This window comes from Lactuca virosa, chromosome 6 (genome assembly GCF_052849685.1).
Source record: "Lactuca virosa cultivar CGN04683 chromosome 6, Lactuca_virosa_CGN04683_v6, whole genome shotgun sequence".
Classification (NCBI taxonomy): Eukaryota; Viridiplantae; Streptophyta; class Magnoliopsida; order Asterales; family Asteraceae; genus Lactuca; species Lactuca virosa.
In genome coordinates, this window is record NC_136431.1 from 275,345,097 (window position 1) to 275,369,575 (window position 24,479).

Consider the following 24,479-nt stretch of genomic DNA (forward strand, 5'->3'; position numbering starts at 1 on the left):
ATGATTTGAAGAATGAATCAATGATTCATCACACTCACAGTTTAAGAATGTTGTTATTTTTTTTAAGAATTACACTTGTTATTCTTTCAGAATATTATTGTTCAAGAATGTTTTTTTTTGTAACACGATCATACAATGTAATTATTTGATATATTATTAGTTCAAGAATCGATTTTGTGTATTCTTTTATAATGCACTTATTCATGTTTTCTTGTTATTTATGTCTTCTTACATAATGTCATTCTGTCAGAATAAATTCCGGTATAATTAAAAATTACTTTAAAATTAAAATTGAATTAATTAAAAAAATCAGAATTTTTAAATCAAGAGAATTAATTATCCCTAGAATTTGGAATTTTCCTTTATTAAATTCATCTCAATTGACTAAAGACAAAATTGCAAAAATGGTCCTGTGGTTTGCCGATTTCTTTGGGTAAGGTCCAAAAAAAAGTTTACTAGCAAAAAAGGTATTTATTTAATGGTTTGGTTGTGGTTTTGGTCCCCAAAACTAACATCCGTTAGTTTACCCTGTTAAATGTTCTAAAATGACCATTTTGCCCTTTAACTTTATATGTTTATTAATTATTGATATTACTAAATTAATGCCCTACCCCTAACATTCCCTCCCATTAAAAACGTCAAGTATCCCCCCAAAAGCTCTGATCCACTCTCGAACTCACACCACCACCGGCATCCCTACCCACCAGCACTGCCACCACCTTCGATCACATTTCCCTCGGGTGAACACCCCATCCCCACCCATCCCCACTGTTGATGGGTCTTCTCCATTGATATCGCTCCTCCAAAGACCCATCCCATGCTATACAAACACCTACAGTAATTTAGGTCGTCAAACATGCAACGGTACCAAAGATGAATTAATTTTCCTTAATTGTATCAATACACCTGGGCACCTAACACTTTTGTGATAACTTGAACATATAAATTGGGATAGAGCAACCAGATCAACATGCTTAAGAATTAACATGATAGTGAACTTCAACAAAATCCTCCATGACACGATTTCATCAGAAAATAGCTTGGAAAAACAAGACATATAATAGTGTCAAGGTATAAAGCAGCCCCAATAGATATTGCAATCTAAGCCAACAACAAGAAACACCAAGATATTTACAAAAAAATACCCCCTTAACCCCACCACAAACCCCTGTTCTTTGATATTTACTGCAAATTCATCAATAAACAGTACCAAAAATCGAAATCCATCTGTAAATTCAAAGAAAAAATCGAAACAAGGGCTCAAGATATTAGAATCGATGGCTTTATCTGAAGAAATAGCAACCGCATGTCAATGAAAAATCCAAAACTCAAGTCACTGAAGGAGATCAATGAGCGTCCTTGAGATTAAAGGTGTCGTTAAAGGAGATCGGAGATGTATCGACTGTGGCATTGAAGGAGATCAACTTTGTCTCCTTTGTCTGGTGGGTTTAGACAGAGAGGAACGAAATAGGGAAACCATCCAGTGCCATCGGTAGCCATCATCGTTAGAGGCATAGTGGGGTGTCGCTAAAGGTTTCCCCTTTGCTGGGAAACCATCTTTTCCAGGGAGAAGGAGGTCGGCTCCGATACCAAACCATATTTTTTAGGAAGGGTGGAGTTAATCGACGATGATGAAGTGGTGGGTGAGACAACAACACAAGGAAAATAGAATAGGTAAGGGGATGCGTGGGGTTTATGCTTTTTGGATTTTCTTTTCCACGATAAGGAGGTTAAGAATGACTTGTATCGCCGGAGAATTTAGAGGGAAGAGGAAGGGGAAGGGGAAAAGGTAGTAGACAGAGCAATCATGAGGGGACGATGGTCGGAGGTATTCTAACGAGGTGATGCAGGGGGGATAAAGAGATGCATTAGGTCAAAGGCAGAAGATGGTCCAGGGTAAAAGAATAAAAGGAACGCAGTGGACCCATTAGATTTTAATAAAATAATAAATCTTGATAAATTATATAAACCATGGGCAAAATAGTAATTTTAACAGGAGTTAACGTCCAAAAACTAGTGTTGTTATACTTAGGGAGGGACTAAAACCACGGCTAAATTATCAAATAAGGACCTTTTTTGCTAGTAAATAATTTTTTGGACCTTACCCAAAGAAATCGGCAAACCACATGGACCATTTCTGCAATTTTGTCTTGACTAAAATACCATTATAGTGAAATTAGATGGTATTTTTCAATTATTTTTAATTAAATAATATTTATTAATCACTTTCTTAAAATAAATAAAATGATTGGTCCACAATCAATCCTACATCCACACAATAATTAGTTAGAATATAATAACCTAAGCATATATATATATATATATATATATATATATATATATATATATATATATATATATATATATATATATGGTGAGGTTCAATAGAGAACCATAATTAACCAAGGAACCAATCTTTTTTTCAACTTTTAGAACTTATTTTTTATCAAAAAAAAAAAAAAAACTAAAAATACAGAAATTCATAACTTTTTATCCTTTTTCCAATGATATCAAATTCGGTTTTTTTTTACGTCAAATTCACAATGTGAATCTTTGAAAATTCACAATGTGAATCCGGATTCGCACGGTGAATCCGAAAAATATTTTTCACATTCACAATGTTAATATATGAATTTAGATATTTTTAGATTTTTTTTCGATAAAGAATAAGCTCTAGAAATTGAAAAAAAGATTTGTTTCCTTGAAGAACCAATAATTATGGTTCTCTATTGAACTTTTATATATATATATATATATATATATATATATATATATATATATATATATATATATATATATATATATGGGAGTGGTTCAAATGAGAACCATAAAAGATTAAGAACCCTAAGAACCCCAATTAATTAGTAAATATTTACAAGATACTCATATTAAACATGTTAAAATCCTAATTTTTTTGTGTTTTTGGTACGAAAAGAGCAAACTTATAACTTTACAGTCTATTATTTTCATCCGTATATGCTCTCATATTTTAACACAAAACTTATATAAAATACAGATTTATACAGTCCATTTACAGTTTAATGCAAAAAATTCACAACTTAATAGAAACTGTTTTACAATAATTCACTAATTCAAAGAAGTGAAAAACTCAAACTCTACCTCCATATGCTCCCACCAACCACCTGTATCAATATAGTAGCTGTCATTTATTCCAAATCAGATCTGTAAATAAAGTAATGCATTAACAACTTAAATACTACATTCAGAGTCTAATTAAGCCTATTAATTCTCTCGTTTTGAATTTAATGCAAAACAATTATAAAAACTAATGGATTCTTACAAATTTATACAACAAAAAAGTAAATATATTCATAAGAAATTTAACACAAAAAATTATACTTAAATCATTCATGTTTTAACACAAATTATAAAAAGTTCACAGCAAAATGCAGTCAATTCACAATTTAAACAGAAAATCCATAGTTTAATGCAGTCAATTCACATTTTTAAACACAAAAATTACAGTTTAATATAAAAAATTCACGGTTTAATATAGAAAATTAACAGCTTAATGCATTCAATTCATAGTTTAAAACACAAAATCACAGTTTAATACAAAAAATTCATAGCTTAATACAGACAATTCACAGTTTAAACAAAAAAAAATCACAACTCAATACAGTCAATTCACAATTTAAAACACAAAAATCACATCTTAATATACAAAGTTCATAGCTTAGTACAATAAATCTCAGTTTAATATACAAAAAATATGCATTCACAACCATATTATCAACTTAACACTCTTAATACAATTAATTCACAGTTTAATACACAAAATTTAGAGCTTAATACTATGAACGAACAATTTAATACACAAATTTCACTTCTTATATAGTCAACTCACAGTTTAAACTGAAAATTCACATCTTAATAGAAGTTAACACTAAGATTATTAAAAAAAAAACAAATGAGAGATTAAAACATTAAATTCACACCTTAACAGAAGAACAAAAACGATAAAAAAAATGCATCATAGAGATCTATAATAGATGTAAGTAGAATAATAAATATAAAACATGCATTCACAGCTTAAAACTTATAAAAAATCATATATTCACAACTTAAACTTGTAACAAATCATGTATTCACAACATAAAACTAACATTTTCTTATTCATAACATTTAAAACTAATATTAACATGAATAAAAAGTTAATAAAAACATTTAAACATCACAATTCACAACTTAAAAAACCTAGATTCATATTATTTGAGAAAACATTAACATTTTAACACATTTTAAATTCAATTCACAACATAACAACTAAAAAACCTAAGTTATGAAACAAAAATTTATGCAAGTATCATAACAAATAAGAACATAAACTTGGATTCGCGTATTAATAACATTGGATTCAGTAGCTAAAACTAATATTAAGAAAACTAAACAATAAAAAATAGATTAAAACATTAAATTCACAGTTTAACAAAAGGAAAAATAATCAACACAAAAATTGACATACCTGATGTGTAGATCTGGTGGTGTTTCACCAGAGATCAGAGAGAAAAAGATGGAGACAATTTGGCGGTGTTTCACCAAATCTGAGACTTGAAGAAAATGAAACCAAATCCCGTCGGAGCTTGTAGACCTGTACATCAATGTTGACAAAAATCGCAGATCTAGACATTTAATATAATATAATAAATAATAATTAATAAATGCATAAAAATATTAACACAAGTTTTTTAAAAAAAAATTCACATCTTAGTATAGTTAATTCACAGTTTAATATAGTTAATTCACATACAACCGCTACTTAATATAATATAATAAATAATAATTAATAAAAAAATTTGTTTAAACTGAACTTAGTACAATAATAATTAACAAAAAGAACAAGTAAATTGAGATTAAAATATAAACATGTGTGTTATGAAATGTTAAATAAAAAAGGAAGAAAATATTTGATGTTAAACGATTCAAAAGAAGGCATTTTAATAAAAGGGGTAAAATTGTAAATTAATCCAAAACTACATCCCAAAAAATATCTATCGCATGTTCTATCGTACATTGAAAAAGTTGCAGCAGTGAATTAAGAAGCAACATATTTTGAATACAAAAACTTTATCACAGGAAAAACTCCAACCGGACTTGCATCCCTAGTCAGCAGCAAAGGGTTTGAAAGATTTAAGAAAACCTATTTGATTATTAAATAGATTTCATCATATATTACTTATAAATTAAAGAAAAACAAACTCAAAATCTGTTTTACCTTCTTTCTTATCATCATCGTTTTTTTGTGGATATATTTGTGTACGTGATTTAAGATCTGATTTCATCTCGAGCTCGTATATCTGTTGACGTAAATTGTAGATCTGTTACAACAAATCGTAGATATGTCACTGAAGATTGTAGATCTAGAGATTGTTATATGAGGAAATGAGATTAGTGTTTGTTTTCTTTAGAGGTAGAAGGCATCAGAGGAGAGGGAGGCGGCATTGGTGGTGGAGTCGTCGTCGACGGTGATAGTGGCGGAATCTGATATGAAGAAATCGAACCAAAAATATCAGATCTTACCAGATGAAAGTAACGTCGGATGTAGGAATATCTCAGATCTGGAAGCTACGGTAGTGGATCTGGTGCGCCGAATGGTTGCGAAGCTGTTGTGACGAACGGGGGCAGACGACTGCAGATCTGGAGCGACGAATGGCGGCGGAGAGTGGCGACGAACAAGTTGTGCAAAGCTGGTGAAGACGATTGTGTAGATGGTGATAGCTATGACGTCTGTGGTGGTTTTTAATAGTGATTATCGTGGTGATTTCAAATCTGATAATTGTTCATGACGGAGCAACGGTGGCCGGAAAAAATGGTGACGGAGGCTGCCTAGAAAAAAGGTGAGAGGGAGATTGCTGGGTTTTGTGTTTGAGAGAGAGAATATGAGATATGGTTTCTTAAAATATCAGACAATGAAAAAGTATGTAGGGTAATATTCTTACATATAAAATTTTATTGTTGTGATGAAAATACCGTTAATAAAGATGGTTCTTACGGTTCTTAACATTTAGAGGTTCTCATTTGAACCTTTACCTATATATATATATATATATATATATATATATATATATATATATATATATATATATATATATATATATATATATATATATATATAAAATTTGACAATCGCGAGGAAATATAAGTTAGTAAAAGATTGTACCTAAAGCAAAGCAAAATCATATGCCAAACAGCATATTATAACCGTCGTTTTCACTCTATAAATTAATATGAGATTTTTTGAAAGGTCAGGTTTGCTGTGAGATTTTATATGTTTTAATTTAAGCCATTGGGTTGAGATAAAAATCATGATAACCGCTCACTCATACATCTTGATCGACATTGATTGTCACCATTCTGGAAGTCAAGGGTTTTTGGCATCGATAAATAAATATAAATAAAATTGACATTTAATTCCTAGTTTGATTTTTTTTAGTCCAACACGTTATTAAATTATTTTATCTATTTTGGGATGCTACATATACATATAGGGATATATACACTAAAGTCCCAATATTTTCATCGATTTGACAAGAAAGTCATAAACTTTATTTTTTTGACAGTAAAGTCCAAATTACCGGCAGTTTTTGACACTTTTATCCTTTTTTTCCGGTTAGCCGGTAATTATGACGTTTTTGTCAAAAAAATAAAGTTTATGACTTTCTTGTCAAATCGTCAATTACGACTTTACTGTCAAAAAAATAAAGTTTAAGACTTTCTTGTCAATTTGTTGAAAATATTGGGACTTTAGTGTATATATCCCCTTTTTGGTTAGAAATTTAATGGTATGATACTCCTTAAGCATAAGAGTTATTGAAACCTTCTCTAGTCAGCTAGATCCTATTTAAATCCTTAACGTTTGCTTCTTGTTAAATCGTTTTTTTAATCTCAACAAACCGACATTGGAAAAATGGAGATAATCAAGAAAGACATAAAGAAAGAACCAGAGTTGTGTTGGCTTTTTGCAGTCCCAAAAATGGAGAAATAAGAAACCGAAAAAAAAAAAACGAAATTGCCCATTCTTTCCCTTCTACACATTCACACCTTTTTGACTAGGCGTGTGTTGTTTGTGTTTGTATAATCTGTCCCCAATTTTTGGTTCAAGATTTTGTGGCGAAACAAGAAGAAAGTTTTACAAGTCTTTTCACCCTTTCCCGCTCTCTCTTTTGTGTATGTTTCTCCTGATCGTCATTGTGTCAGGGTAAAGATGATGATGGTAAAAAAAACAGGGGTGCTGCAACAAAAGTCACAATTAAAAGTTCTTGGGTTACGAAAATATATTAAAGTTCCAATATTTTCAACGATTTGACAAGATTGTCCTAAACTTTATTTTTTTTACAGTAAATTCCTAATTGACGATTTGACAAAAAAGTTCTAAACTTTACTTTTTTGACAAAAAAGTCATAATTACCGGCTAACCGGAAAAAAAGGGTAAAAGTGTCAAAAACTGCCGGTAATTTAAATTTTACTGTCAAAAAAATAAAGTTTAGGACTTTCTTGTCAAATCGATGAGAATATTGAGACTTTACTGTATATATCCCTATACATATACGCCCTTTCTATTAATGACAGGTCGAATGCCAATAATATAATTTACCATACACTAGAATATAGTTATTAGATAAATAACAAATAGCCGAAAAATCTATACTTATAAATAATTAATACAAATAATTCTTTTTATTTTTTATTTTTATTTTTGGAAAAAAGAACTTCCCTAAAAAGTAGTTTGAATTTTGATTTTTGAATACATATAATTGTGTGTCACGTGTGAATATAATTTTGTATGCGACCATGTGCAACACATCTCCAAAGCAAACAACAACGGTGTTTTTATTTGTTCGGTAGGGTTTTGGATTTTTCTTATAAATTCATCAATACCTAAAAAAATATGATACAGAAATAGAAAAAAAAATGAACTTATAACTTTGAGAATAATAATCGTGTCTCTATTTTTTTTTAAATATTTCTATGGTAATAACGATTAAAATTTAATTATTTTATTGACTTTATCCACCACCACCCTCACGTGTAATTTGCCAGTTTTTGAGGTCAGAATTACATTATAAAATATTGAATGCAACTATGCAAGTGGTCGAATAGGAGGATAAGATGGCATACACATGGATGGGGGCAAATGTGTAATATCACTTTATATAGAAAGAACGAAAGCTATTAAATGCAGAAACCTACCTACCAGAACCAAATATAGCAGGGTCAACATCTCAACTACTTTGCGTCCTATTCCAGGAATTAATTTATTTATTTTTAATTTAATTTAAGAAGAATGGAGTATAACTACATCCACCATAGTCATACCATGCGTCCATACCTATCGACTAATGGCTATTATATAATATTAAGTATCCCACGCAACTACCCCATGCGTTGCGTGGGATAGGGGTGTCAATTTATGGCACAACACGACAAAAATACACAATACAAAACGAAATCGGGACGAAGTCAAAATTCGAATTCGTTTTCTTGTCGTGTTCGTGTCAAGTATAAAAAACACGATGTCGTGTCGTGTCGTGTTCGTGTTTACAAATCCACACGAAATTGACACGATTGAGCATGTGTTTGTCGTGTTTTCCGTGTTTGTCGTTTTTATCGTGTTATATATGATTAAATATGAATTAAATAAAATAATAGTCATGTAATATTATCTTTATCGTGTCGTGTCGTGTTGTCATTTTTTTAATTGGTTCGTTTTCGTGTTAGTGAAAAAAAAACACGACATCGTGTCGTGTCGTGTTCGTGTTACAAAAAACATTGTCGTGTCGTGTCGTGTCAGACAAAAACACAACACGACGGCCCGATTTGACAGGCCTAGCGTGGGATGAAATGTGTTTGATTGAAATAAAATCGTACATTTTGAAATATAATTAATTGCATACAATATGGAGTTGTGGTTGATTTCTTATTCAACAGATACTATGAAAAACTACGAATTTGTTTCTCAAAAACTTCTATCTAAGATTTATGTTTACATGAAACGCCAAAATAAGCAGCTAGAGTTCAACAAAAAGTCTCAATAAACAATTTATTGAAGCTATAAATGGAAGATACAACCCATGTACCATCAAATCATAAGAATTATTAACTTCTGAACCATTACAAACAATAAGAATTATTAACTTCTGAACCATTGCAAATAATGAACTTTATTTAATGAAAAGAAATGAGAATACGCCTAAATGGAAACATTTTCTCCAACAATAATTTGTCTTCAGCCTCTCCTTGCAGAAGCAAATGTGCATCCAATCATTTGCATACAAACATTGACCATTTGATCTGATGCCACACAATGAAGAAAAAAACAAAAGTTTAAAATTTTTTATAACCGATTGAAAATTCTAAGTAAGTTGTTATTATGGGTAAATATTGAAGCATAGATGTTAAGTATGTTGTTATTTCTCACAATATAAAAACTAAAAAAATCAAAGGATAATCGGACAACCAATCATTGGTTAACTGGGCTAAAATTTGCCATGTTTGGTAAAAAATTGTAAAGTACGTTGCTATTATGGGTAAAAGAGATAAACTACATTGCTATTTTTTAATTTGCTTTTATGAGTAAAAGAGATAGAGTGTGTTGCTATTTTTTACTAAATTGTACCTAACATTATACATATTTATCTACACTGTCAGGTCATGGTGGGTCAAAGAGAGGCATGAGGCCGATAAATTCCCATCGACCTCCTAGGCTTTCCTTATTTCCCTCTGGAACTTCTTGCTTAAAATATATATGTAGCATAGAATAAAAGTTAAATGAAAACAAACAATGACATACTTTCATTGTAAGTTTATAATCTCAAGTCAATTGTAAGTTTATAATCTCAAGTCAGTTACTTTTGTAAATTTTTAGTTTTTGGGTTATTTTCTAATGTTAATGAGAGAACCCCTCTCTAAAACTACATCATATTACTCCAAAACATGCTACATGCATATTTATAAACAATATTTTACATTGATAGTTTAATTACAAAAGACTGGATACAAACCGACTAAGTTTTAGTATATTACATAACTATTCTAAATCTTCCAACACTATGTGTCTATACTGGATCCTTATTACCTGCAATAGTTAAACACTGAGAGGGATAAGCGGTGACGCTTAGTGAGTTCAAAAATAGATACAATATAACGTTATGCCACATATATATCAATATGACAGAAGCAAGAGGAACAAAGAACAACAAAGGCATATGTGAATTATGTGACAAGCTTTCCATATCAACACATGATCTGATTCAAAGATTTACAATTAATGAGATACAACAATTTCAACTTGATATATATCAATAAGACTTTAGCCCAAGTGGAACAGAAAATAAACGATTTCTGAGTTAACATGTTGCTAGAATTTACAGGCTTTCAGCCCTATCCAGCATTCTGCCAATGTCAAAGTGATGCTTACCCATTCACTTCATGGTCAAAGGCTACATACCAATACCCAAGTGATGCTTAATCATTCACTTCGTGGTCAAATGTATAGCTCATTATCATAATAATACGGAAAGCATATTGCACATATAACACATAACATACAATTGTTCCTATAATTTGAACTCACCGTGAAATAATCGGAGGTTAAAATAGTAATTTGGGCAACACTTCGTTTCTATAATTAACTTTCTTCGATGAAAACCGGGAGCTTTGTTGAAAACCGGGCCTTGCAAGGGTTGAGCTTCAAACCGAAAAGATAAATTTCTCGAGGTCTTCGGGCACTTCGGGATGTTTTTCAGGTGTTAGGTATGATCTCTGGGCTTCGGGGGTTTAAAAGTAGCTTAAAATAAAGTTTAGGGTGTAAAAGTGTGCAAAATTCTAACCAAAACCGGGAGGGTTCGCACCTCCCTTATATATGGTGCGAGGGCTCGGTTCCGAGGGGGAAGAGGGGACACGCGTCGGATATGCGAGGGTAGCACGCGTCGGATCTCGCCGGCGAGGTGGCTTGCTTCGGACAGGCCACGGGTGCGACACACAGCGAGTTTCGGTTGGACCTCCCTTCGGACGCACTACGAGTCGGACACGGGGCAGGCATGCGAAGTGGGGAGACGTGGCCGATTCCGAGCCAAGCATGCGAAGCTTCTCGGATTTTGTGCCCAAATCTTCAAAAATTCATAACTTTCGCATACGAGCTCCGTTTTCGACGTTCTTTATATGCACGCGTAGGCGAGATTATACTCTACAACTTTCGTTAGACTCTGTTGGCTAATTTTGACTTTATTTTTAATATTATTATTTTTAACAAACCGGGACAGGAAAATTCGTTAAAATTTCATAACTTCTTCATCTGACGTCCGTTTTCGTCTGTCTTTTTACCGTTGTACTAATATTGATGAGACCTTCGATTCTCGTTTAGGCTGTGTCAGCTAAAAATCACTCGATCTTTATTTCGAGTTTTTAGCTGTATACTGCTATACTGAAACTTAGAAAAATCATAACCTCCTCGTACGAAGTCAGATTTGGACGTTCTTTTTATGAAAATTCTCGGTTTAACGAATACTACGACTTTCATTTAGATCACTAAATCTAAAAAGTAGTTTATCGAAAACTCACTTTTTACGCTAAATAGTGTTTTGCCGATTTTGTCGCTGATCTTCGATTGGTCATAACTTCTTCGTTATAACTCGAATTTCGATGAGGTTTTCGCCTAAATGTTTCTAACGAGATAATCTACAACTTTCAATAACATTATTTTTATTTATTTCTAACTTCATATTTTCGTTAATTTCAATATTTGACTTTTGATCGGAATCTTATAAGACTTCCAATACTTTCCAAATGATTCTAAACATAGTTTTGATCGGAATCTCATATGCATCTTTGACCATGAGTTTACGGCCGTAAACTCCCTTGGCCGTAAACACATGGCCGTAAACACCAAGCCATGGTCATAAACACCCTTTAGATGAATCACATGTGATTCCAACACTTGGTCAAAGTGTTTCCTAGTCCCGTGAGGTGTTTCCTTGCATTTGGTTGCTTCCAAACACCATATTCATGCCAATATATGTGATAATATGTCATTTAGGACTTGTTGTGTCTCGGGACTTCACTCGTGGAACTTCTCATCCTTACGCGCATATTCGTTGAATCACCCACATCAGGTGAGTTCATACCCCGTAATGAATCTTTTAACTGTTTTAAATGTTTTAAGGGGGGGGGGGGAATACAAGTTGAACATAATGATTATTGTGTAAATGTTTGTTATTAAACATTTTCAAAAGATTACTTATGTCATTTATAACTTGTCAAATCAGCTCAAAAACTCTTTTCAAGTTATGCTACTTTATAGTTTAACAAAACTCTGTTTTTAAAGTACAAGCGTAACTTGGTGGTAAAATGAGTATTTCTAACAACAGTTCAAGTACATTACTAGTAAACTATAATAGGTATAGTTTAAGGGTTCAGTTCATACTATAACAGATACATAGAGAAACTTACTATAACAAGTACAGAAGAGAACATACTATAACAAGTACAAAGGGAAACATATTATAACCAGTATAGAGAGAAACATACCAGAGTAAGTACCAGGGAAGAGCACACCTAGTACCAGGGAAAAGCATACCTAGTACCAGGGAAAAGTACACTAAGTACCAGGGAAAAGCACACCATACTAAGTACCGGGAAAAATCACGTTAATATATCTTTCCGGGTTTGCATTGACACTGGTACGATTTCACGTACCAGGACTAGCAGGCACGAGGTGATAAACTTAATAATATATCTTTCCGAGTTTGCGTTAACTTTAGTACGATTACACGTATCTGGGTTAGCAGACACGAGGTGATAAAATATAATAATATATCTTCTCAGTTACATACGAGTTCACATTAAACCTTTAATTAACCGACTTAGAACTAAAGGTTATTTTAGACTCCCCGAGGTGTATTGTACATTTAATACTACCTGGAGTCTGTATTTATTACTTAAGACTCCCGAGGTGTATTGTCCATTTAATACTACCTGGAGTCTGTATTTTATTACTTTATAGCCAGCAGTGTCACTGCTGAGGTACAACATTATTTTCCCTATTACATTTACTTTGTGAACGTCTCACGTATTCATTAATGTATAAACTTTATTTAGTTAATGAGAGTCTCGCTTGGGAAAATACACACTAATACAAGAAACAAACATACATAACATTTGATGCCTTGGTAGAAGGCTACGTTTAGTAGAAAGGACCATAATGCTAACTTTATGATTCCTTAATGTATACATCACAAGATACATATATATCAACAGGATCTGATAGGTATTAGGATGTGTGCTTTCCGCTTCATTTCCTGTTCCTTGTTTGGTTGTGGGCTTGGAACAGATTCACCCAGTCTACTATCTATTTGATTCTAGATATATATGTCCAGTATACATTGAGTCATCATAAGGGTACCAGGTATGGGTCAAGTCATAGGACACAGAGTCAATGCACAGTTTTCTAGAGCAGAACATACTTTTCAAATCAGAACTTTTGGTATACAAAACTAGAAACTTACCAGATAAAGGTTTAATCCATTTTATTAAACCAGTATAAACTTAAAGGACCTTAGGTGATTAAATCTCTAATACTTTAGCTTATACATCACGGTTATATATCATTAATACCCAATAAGTAGTTGGATGTGTGCTTTCCGCCTTACTTCCTGTTCCTTGTTTGGTTGTGGGCTTAGGGCAGACTCACCCAATTAACTCTCTATTCGATATTAGATCATATATAGCCAGTATAAACTAAGTGATTATAGGAGTAATCATTGTGGTTACCATTTTATTTTAAGGAATAAGGATTTTCTTAAAAGAATCTTTTCATTAATTATAAAGGAACGATTACAGTTAACTCCATGAGTAACAAGTGAACACGTCAGAGTTATATACAACAATGATCTAACAACCAATGGGATGTGTGCTATCCGCCTTACTTCCTGTTCCTTAATTGGTTGTGAGCTTAGGGCAGATGTGCACAGTCGATTGCTTGTTTACTCTGAGTTTTATATCACTTATATCCATTTAGTACTCATAGAAAGGATTGTAAGATCATTTTTACGTATCTTCATCGAAGTAGGAAATATAGGATTTCCTAAGAGGAACAGGCGAACTTTTCTAAATAGAACTTACAACTCACTACATTTTTCAACTACATTTTCAACAGCATTTTACCACAACATTTTACAACTTACTTACATCCCTAAAATCTTATGAACTCACCAGCTTAATTGCTGATCAACTCTTTCAAATAACTTGTATTCTCAGGAGCCTAGTAGACAGGTACTCGTACTGGGATTCAGAAGATGGAGCAGTATAGCTTCAAGTCTTGTTTGTTATTTGCTATTGTATTCTATGTTTTGTGAACACACACTTTGTAAACACTTTCTTTCTAATGAAATGGTTGTTTATTACTTTGATTACTATGATGCATGTCTTGTGATACTAAACATGACGTCCTCCACCCCAGAACGTTTCCGCCGTTCTGGTTTTGGGGTGTGACAGATTGGTATCAGAGCATTTTTTATAGTGAACTAAGTATATCAACCGATAAAAGATATACAACTATAAATAAAATGGGGCTTAAGTGCTCTGGATGATGATATATTTTAAGAGTATAACGAAAAGTTATAAAAATATACCTACTTGCTTATACATGTACATACTAGACCAAGTATCACAAGAAGAACAGAACTAAAGTATTTAAGGGTTGAACACCGTCGTCAAACCTGAACACTTATGTAATCATAGCTAGGATCAATATAGCCTGATCAACTATATTCATTCGAGATGTGACCGACATGTGTTTGGGATTGATGTGGTGTTGCAACAGTCTTAAAACTTACCTAAACACCAGTCAAGAAAATACTAGATCAAGTACATTAGAGTTAGAATACTATAGGAGTATTCTATGATACTATAACGCGATAACAAGTTTGAAACATACCAAGTAGATTACATTAAAATACTATAGGAGTATTTTAGGCTCTATATAGACAACTTTGTGATAACTTAATAGACTCTTACGGAAAAGTCTATAATCTTGCAATGTATACTTCCAAGGTTATATATAACTGAGATTTTATAGACTTAAAATTTGTGATCTATGCTCCACTACCTGTTCCTTGTTTGGTTGTGGTTTTGGAGTAGATCACTTATTCGAAGGTCTATTTAATCTTAAGTTATATACAACTTGTATACATTGTGCAATTATAGGAGGACTCTGTAAGGATCACCCCATAAAGTTACCTTAAAACTCATAGATTCTTTAGTCAACCCAGATAGATGTAACCACTTCCTCGTAGTAGACAACAGAATAATCCAGGAGGAACAAGAGCAAGTTCAGGAGAAGTTTTCAAAGAAGGATCAACCGAAGTAACCAAAACGTCTTATGCGTCACACTAATAAATAATAATCTTGTTAACTCAATGAGCGAGTGGAAGCACTGCTCACATTATGTGTTAGGATTATTTTCTTACATGCAACTGGTATTAGTTATTCAGGTAATAGATATTCATTCGAGGATAGTCATTTCAATTCATAGAGTTTATTTAGGTATAGACTCTTTTATGAATTGTTTCTAGAACCCTGTGGAAGTCAGGACCCGATACACTCAGAACTGGGATAACCTTGTCTTTTCAGCTTTTGGCTTGTGTCCACTGCTATAGACTTATTCCATCTCATCTTTGTATTCTTTTAGCAAAGATGCCTCCTCGCAAATCGAACAGATGCACTATTCCGATAACTCCAACTCAACCGCCACTACCCCCGTCGCAGTTCGACCTAGCTGCTTTTCAGGCAGCGGTAACAGCAGCAACGACAGCCGCCTTAACCCAAATTCGCACAAGTGGTATCAGTGGATCTGGTAGCGGTTCTCACCTAACCAACCACGAAGATACCCACGAACATCCAAGGGAATGTTCATATAAAGACTTCATGAAATGCAAACCAATTCCTTCGACGGAAATGATGGGATCATCGCTCTGATGCAATGGTTCGAGAAAACAGATTCGGTCTTCGAACTCTGTTCATGCCCAGAAGGGAGCAAAGTCAAGTTTGCTGCATGCACCTTCTCTGGAAGAGCTCTAACATTGTGGAATGGCCATGTTAAGTCACTGACCCTAACAGTGGAAAACTCTATGGGCTAGGAAAACTTGAAGGAAATGATGATGAGAGAGTACTGCCCCAGGGACGAAGTACAAAAGCTGGAACAAGAGCTATGGGAGCTCAAGATGGTTGGCTCCAACATAGTGGCCTACACCGACAAGTTTAGCGACTTGGCAGCACTGTGCCCCGGGATGGTTACTCCGGAGAGCAAGAAGATAGAAAGATACATCAGGGGTCTGACTGCCCTGACCCGAGGTAATGTGTTGTCTTCTAACCCAGCCACATTCGATAGTGCCAAACGTCTGGCCCAGCTACTCATAGACCATGAAGTCTGCCATGACATAGAAGTCCCGACTCCCGAGCCATCAAAAGGGGAGGACTATAATCAGAAGTCGGGGAACAATAGGAGGAAGAAGCAAACAACACAGGACACCCCGCAGGAGGAACGAACGAGTACTATGTACGCCGCCACAACACCTACTACTCCAGCACCTGCCAGTCGATATGCTGGAACCCTTCCGAAGTGTGGGAAATGCAACTATCACCACACCGGAGTATGCTGGAAAATGCAGTGTCTAAACTGCCACAGAAAGGGACACACAGTCCGTTTCTGCAGGGCACCGGCTCAACCGATCTCCCAAGTCCCTGGAGTTGAAGAAAACCAAGCCTGCTATGGCTGTGGTGAAACTGGACACTACCAGAGGGACTGCCCGATAACAAAGAACTCAGGCGCGGATGGAAGAATTCTGATGATCACCGCAGGATAATCGACCTCGGAGTCGCCATCGAGCAGCAGTACGTTTCGATTTAGTAATTGCTTTAAAAATTAATTTATATTTATATAAGATTAAAACTTGGGGATAACTCTTAAAAGTAATTATAATAACTCACTCATAGGAACAAGTCACAGTATTCAAAAGGACTAAAGGATCCGTTTAGAGAAGCTATGATGGCTGAATATATACATCAGGGTTGTGCATAACTAAGATGTTGCAGACTTAGAGTGAGTAATTCCGCCTTAATTCCTGTTCCTTGTTTGGTTGTGGATTTGACGCAGAGTTACTCAGTCGACTGCCTTATTCATCTTAAATATTCATAACTTGTATATGTCAGGCGATCGTAGTGGTACCGAGGAGGATCATGATATAAAGTATCATCACCAGTTATCAAAACACTTTCATTAGTATATACTCGCTCATCGCGGTACGATACGTAGAAGTGTTAACATCTAGGGGAAAACCGAAAGCACTAGAACATTTACAAAGAGTACATTTTCGAACACACTAGAAGTACATTTTCGAACGCACAAAGAGTACATTTTCGAACACACTAGAAGTACATTTTTGAACGCACTAAGAGTACACAATCAAACGCACTAAGAGTACATTTTCGAGCACGCTAGGGATACATCATTGTATAACATACATTTCTTTCCAATCGGCCAAACTTTGTTTAGTAAAGAGTCTGTTGCTATCTTTCGTCATGAGTTGGCGTAGTCCTCACCATACTAAAGTTCATATGTTTCTATCGCCTCAATCGTCAAGCTCTCGAAACTTTCGGCATTCGTATCGACAGTCCGACCTAAACCTCAGTTTTATCTTTCGTATTCTAAACCCCAAAGTACTCATGCGAAGAGTAATTTGTCCTCTGAAACCTTATCATCAGATGTCCGCAGACCGTCACGAAATACCACTCGTCCACCAGACCAAGTTCGAGCAGAGAGGCTATGGACGAATACAACCCACCTGTCACCATTCAATGTATATGCGAGAGTGGTATATGACTATGATTACGCAGATTTTGTATGTGTGTTTCCGTCCTACCTCCTGTTCCTTGTTTGGTTGTGGACCTGGGGCAGAGTCACACATCCAACCGTCTTACTAATCCTAATTATATACGACTTGTATACACGAGGAAATGATAGAGGGACCGAGTATAAATCCTATCATGAACAGTAGGGCAAAGTGCCAGGTCTACGAGTGGGTATTCTTCCAATCAGAGGAACGCAACCCCAGTAGTACTACTAAGAAAGTTAATTTCGGGACGAAATTCCATCTAACGGGGGGATGATGTGACAACCCGAAATTTTTTTGCTTTTAAGGCTCAGCCAGTCTACTCATCAGAGTGTCAGACTCATTGGTAATGAGTTCTAGCCTGGTTAAAGGTCATTCTAAGGAGTTTTAAGACCAGTACACTTAAGGAATACGTGTTAGAATGTACCTACTAGAGACACGGTGCAAACATTAGGGCCTTACCTTCATCATAAGGAGTTCACGGCCACAAAGCCAATGAGTTTACGGCTGTAAACTAATGAGGCCGTAAACTCAAGTGCATATATATGGCCCTTGGTCATTTCTAGCCATTTCTTGCATTCCAACTTCAAGAACACTCCAAATCCTCTCAAGTATCATCGAGTTCATCATATTAGATCATCAAAAATGTAAGTGTTCTTTCCTTGTTTTGTTGTTACACTTCATCTCCTAGCTACACTCTTTTATTCCATCCATGAAATCATTCCATTTGATAGATCTTCAAGTTTCACCAAGAACACCAAGAACACACACTAGTGTTCTTGGCAAAAATCGACCCTTTCAAGCCTCTATATCGTAAGTACTCTTCCCTACACTTGATATCCAGTTAAAGTTCGTGCTTAGGACCTTGAAATCATCAAGAATGAAGGACCAAAAGGAGTTTACGGCCAAGCCATCTCCCAAGGCCGTAAACCCCTATAAAGGTGCCATTTTGGCCATAAACTCTTCCTAAGGCTTGGATTTGAGGCTAGAACACTCCCATGTGCCTTGTAAGACCTTGAATCATCACCAAACCCATCATTAGAGAGTTTACGGCCCAAGAGTAAACACCCTTGGCCGTAAACTCCATTTATGGTCAAGTCTTGGACCTTAAACACTTCTAGACCATTGCTAAGCCTTAGAACACTTGAACCCTGGAGACTCCTTACCTTTAAGACCCTAAATGTGTCCATTTAGAGAGTTTACGGCCAGGAGTAAACTCCCCTGGGCCGTAAACTCCTCAACACTCTCCATTGAGTCGGTCTTTCACATCCTTGTGTAGAGCAAAATTCCCTCAAGCTTCCCTAGCCTTCAAACACCCTCATATGCATCTTTGACCATGAGTTTATGGCCGTAAACTCCCTTGGCCGTAAACACATGGCCGTAAACACCAAGCCATGGTCATAAACACCCTTTAGATGAATCACATGTGATTCCAACACTTGGTCAAAGTGTTTCCTAGTCCCGTGAGGTGTTTCCTTGCATTTGGTTGCTTCCAAACACTATATTCATGCCAATATATGTGATAATATGTCATTTAGGACTTGTTGTGTCTTGGGACTTCACTCGTGGAACTTCTCATCCTTACGCGCATATTAGTTGAATCACCCACATCAGGTGAGTTCATACCCCGTAATGAATCTTTTAACTGTTTTAAATGTTTTAAGGGGGGGGGGATACAAGTTGAACACAATGATTATTGTGTAAATGTTTGTTATTAAACATTTTCAAAAGATTACTTATGTCATTTATAACTTGTCAAATCAGCTCAAAAACTCTTTTCAAGTTATGCTACTTTATAGTTTAACAAAACTCTGTTTTTAAAGTACAAGCGTAACTTGGTGGTAAAATGAGTATTTCTAACAACAGTTCAAGTACATTACTAGTAAACTATAATAGGTATAGTTTAAGGGTTCAGTTCATACTATAACAGATACATAGAGAAACTTACTATAACAAGTACAGAAGAGAACATACTATAACAAGTACAAAAGGAAACATATTATAACCAGTATAGAGAGAAACATACCATAGTAAGTACCAGGGAAGAGCACACCTAGTACCGGGGAAAAGCATACCTAGTACCAGGGAAAAGTACACTAAGTACCAGGGAAAAGTACACTAAGTACCAGGGAAAAGCACACCATACTAAGTACCGGGAAAAATCACGTTAATATATCTTTCCGGGTTTGCATTGACACTGGTACGATTTCACGTACCAGGACTAGCAGGCACGAGGTGATAAACTTAATAATATATCTTTCCGAGTTTGCGTTAACTTTAGTACGATTACACGTATCTGGGTTAGCAGACACGATGTGATAAAATATAATAATATATCTTCTCAGTTACATACGAGTTCACATTAAACCTTTAATTAACCGACTTAGGACTAAAGGTTATTTTAGACTCCCCGAGGTGTATTGTACATTTAATACTACCTGGAGTCTGTATTTATTACTTAAGACTCCCGAGGTGTATTGTCCATTTAATACTACCTGGAGTCTGTATTTTATTACTTTATAGCCAGCAGTGTCACTGCAGAGGTACAACATTATTTTCCCTATTACATTTACTTTGTGAACGTCTCACGTATTCATTAATGTATAAACTTTATTTAGTTAATGAGAGTCTCGCTTGGGAAAATACACACTAATACAAGAAACAAACATACATAACATTTGATGCCTTGGTAGAAGGCTACGTTTAGTAGAAAGGACCATAATGCTAACTTTATGATTCCTTAATGTATACATCACAGGATACATATATATCAACAGGATCCGATAGGTATTAGGATGTGTGCTTTCCGCTTCATTTCCTGTTCCTTGTTTGGTTGTGGGCTTGGAACAGATTCACCCAGTCTACTATCTATTCGATTCTAGATATATATGTCCAGTATACATTGAGTCATCATAAGGGTACCAGGTATGGGTCAAGTCATAGGACACAGAGTCAATGCACAGTTTTCTAGAGCAGAACATACTTTCCAAATCAGAACTTTTGGTATACAAAACTAGAAACTTACCAGATAAAGGTTTAATCCATTTTATTAAACCAGTATAAACTTAAAGGACCTTAGGTGATTAACTCTATAATACTTTAGCTTATACATCACGGTTATATATCATTAATACCCAATAGGTAGTTGGATGTGTGCTTTCCGCCTTACTTCCTGTTCCTTGTTTGGTTGTGGGCTTAGGGCAGACTCACCCAATTAACTCTCTATTCGATATTAGATCATATATAGCCAGTATAAACTAAGTGATTATAGGAGTAATCACTGTGGTTACCATTTTATTTTAAGGAATAAGGATTTTCTTAAAAGAATCTTTTCATTAATTATAAAGGAACGATTACAGTTAACTCCATGAGTAACAAGTGAACACGTCAGAGTTATATACAACAATGATCTAACAACCAATGGGATGTGTGCTATCCGCCTTACTTCCTATTCCTTAATTGGTTGTGAGCTTAGGGCAGATACGCACAGTCGATTGCTTGTTTACTCTGAGTTTTATATCACTTATATCCATTTAGTACTCATAGAAAGGATTGTAAGATCATTTTTACATATCTTCATCGAAGTAGGAAATATAGGATTTCCTAAGAGGAATAGGCAAACGTTTCTAAATAGAACTTACAACTCACTACATTTTTCAACTACATTTTCAACAGCATTTTACCACAACATTTTACAACTTACTTACATCCCTAAAATCTTATGAACTCACCAGCTTAATTGCTGATAAACTCTTTCAAATAACTTGTATTCTCAGGAGCGTAGTAGACAGGTACTTATACTGGGATTCAGAAGATGGAGCAGTATAGCTTCAAGTCTTGTTTGTTATTTGCTATTGTATTTTATGTTTTGTGAACACACACTTTGTAAACACTTTCTTTCTAATGAAATGGTTGTTTATTACTTTGATTACTATAATGCATGTCTTGTGATACTAAACGTGACGTCCTCCACCCCAGAACGTTTCCGCCCTTTCGGTTTTGGGGTGTGACATACGCCCATATAGTGCTTCATATACCTTCAATATATTTTCTACTATTTGGATTGTTCTCTTCTTCTGATCATCTGTCTGGGGATGATAAGCTGTGCTAAGAGTAACACGAGATCCCAATTCACATTGCATACTTGCCCAAGAATGAGAAGTGAAGCTACTATCACGATTGGAAGTAATTCTTTAGCTGCACAACATGTATCGCAACAGTTTCATCCAATTATACTTGTGCGTATTTCTCTATTGGATCTGTTTCACGTATGGCAAGAAAATGTGCATTCTTAGTCAGCCGGTCGACAATTATTCAAATGCTATTATTCTGTATAGCAGTCTTTGACAATTGGAGCAGCACTATACATAAAGTCAGTTCTGAATTCTACTTGCCTATCCGGGGTAGTCTAGGCAAATCATCGGGGAAAGCGTCAGGATATTCGGGAATATCATTTACAGTTTTCTTCTCCTCTTTTGATATATCAACTGTATAGGCTAGATAAGTAGAATACCCCTTCGATGTAAGTTTTTGATTTTTTAGGAAAGAGATTATTTTTAAGATTTTAAGTCTTTGTTTACCGTAGACATAAATAGAATTCTTCCTTTCGATAGGGATGTGTACCATCTTTTCGTAACACAAGAGTTCTACGTGGTTCTTTAATAATCAATCCATGTCGAGAATAATATCAAAGTTGGGCAAGGAGATAGAAATCAGGTTAGCAAGAAAACTATAACCTTCAATTTCTATGACACAATCTCTATTTATCAGCAAGTAATGATACACTTCACGCAGTATCTACATGAAATGATTGGGCGAATGTATAACAAGCAATTTGAAAAGAATACGCAATTTCATGAGACACAAAAGAATCTAAGGCATCTGAATCAAATAAGATGTGAGCTGGTCTAGAGTTGACGAGAAATGAACCAGTCATAACATTCGGGTCCTTGCGTGCCATTTCTGTGGTAATCTGAAATGTGCAACCTTTAACTAAACGATTGTCAAACTCTTCAAACTTCTTAATTGATAGCAGTGCTCAAATCTGCACTCGTTCTTCATTCTCTATTGGGCTTTCGGTCCTAATCTCCGAGTTAAAAACTCAATTCTCATTGCAGACTCTTGATCCTTTTTAAATTCGATTTATAGACTCAATCCAAGATAAGGTCTTCACTTTGCTACAACAACAACTCGAATGGTCATATTCTAATGACCTTTGATTTCATAATGCAAAAGACAGACAATAAACCATACTCTTATTTCTATTAGTCAAACACTATCATAGAAGAAACCTTCCTTCATGTTCTAATGTGATATAATATCTTCATAACTAGTAGCATTTCTAGCTAATAGTTGCTTAAACCTTTAATGAAGGCTGTTATACTTTTATTGACTACCTCGACCATCTCCTTCTTCAATCTTCGACTGAAGTTTCGTCGCTACACAAAACATGGTTCTCTGAACCAATCAACTCACTTCGCAGATTTATATTAATCGGACTCGATTCTTTATGACCACTAAGGTCAGAACGAAAATCATCTTCTTAGTCATCACCGAAACGAAGGTAATGACATACTCGAACAAAAACGGAATCAATTTCTAACTTCTTGGTAACCTTGTGACTTTCCCCGATCCAAGTGTGAGTCATGTGCTTCCAGTAGTATAGGCCTCTACTACTATTCACACCTACTCATACTCGTCCCAAGTATTGTCTCGCAGTTCCCAAGTCACTATTCAAAAGTTTTCACAAAACAACTTTTCACACCTGAGTGTGTTCAAACAAGTACATACAACAATTTGTCCTAGACTCAACTAGGGATTTCACGTTTCTATCAAACATATCTTGGATTTCTTAAATTCACCTTCTAGAATTCTTTTATGCATAAGCTCGATCTAGCATATCCTAATATTTTTCCTAGGTCGATAGGAATTTCACTTCCAAATTCCTCATATAAATTCTTTCTCGGGTAGTGTCTACTTTACAAGATATATTATACCAGAATTTACTCTAGTAGTGTGGAGACAAACGGTCTCTAACTATCTGCATCATCTTCTAACTCATGCAAGTGACCATGCACATTTATTCATTTCATTATCCTTTCATGACATCGTCATTCCTTTATATGGGAAAATTTTCCTCTCATGGTGTATCTTTTAAGTCTACTTCATAGGAATCTATCTTAGGAAGTCTGCATTTTAACTGTATCTCAGCATGTTCTACTAGCTTCGACTTGGTTCTCTGTCATTCCTAACAGCAACATCTCTTCTCATACAACACTATGAGTGTATATCTTCTTCAACTATATACTCTACCTTACTCTGACTAGTAAGTCATTCAGCCTAACTAAATGACTCATTTCACCATCCTAATCAAGTATGTTAAAGTCGGCTTAACACACTATGGAACTTTTATAAGGATGTGATAGAAGTCAATTGTCACTCAGTATTATTAAGTCTGAGCATCTTGTATAGGGTTACATATCGGCTCTTACCATACTACTCGAATTGCATACTACATCACAATGTTAGGCAAGGTCTTGGCCTATTGAGTCTGAAAATTTTGTTAGCCTTTCC

At 34.8% G+C, this 24,479-nt stretch overlaps 1 long non-coding RNA gene across 1 annotated transcript; it reads right to left on the bottom strand.

Annotated features, from left to right (window-relative positions):
• Nucleotides 1-4,515: 4,515 nt before the first annotated feature.
• LOC145118660 (uncharacterized) lies at nucleotides 4,516-5,933 on the bottom strand. The gene is made up of 3 exons (XR_013713397.1): nucleotides 5,542-5,933; nucleotides 5,237-5,339; nucleotides 4,516-4,612 (listed from the first exon to the last, which is right to left on the bottom strand). It is a non-coding gene; the product is annotated as an uncharacterized LOC145118660 (long non-coding RNA).
• Between the last annotated feature and the right edge of the window lie 18,546 nt (nucleotides 5,934-24,479).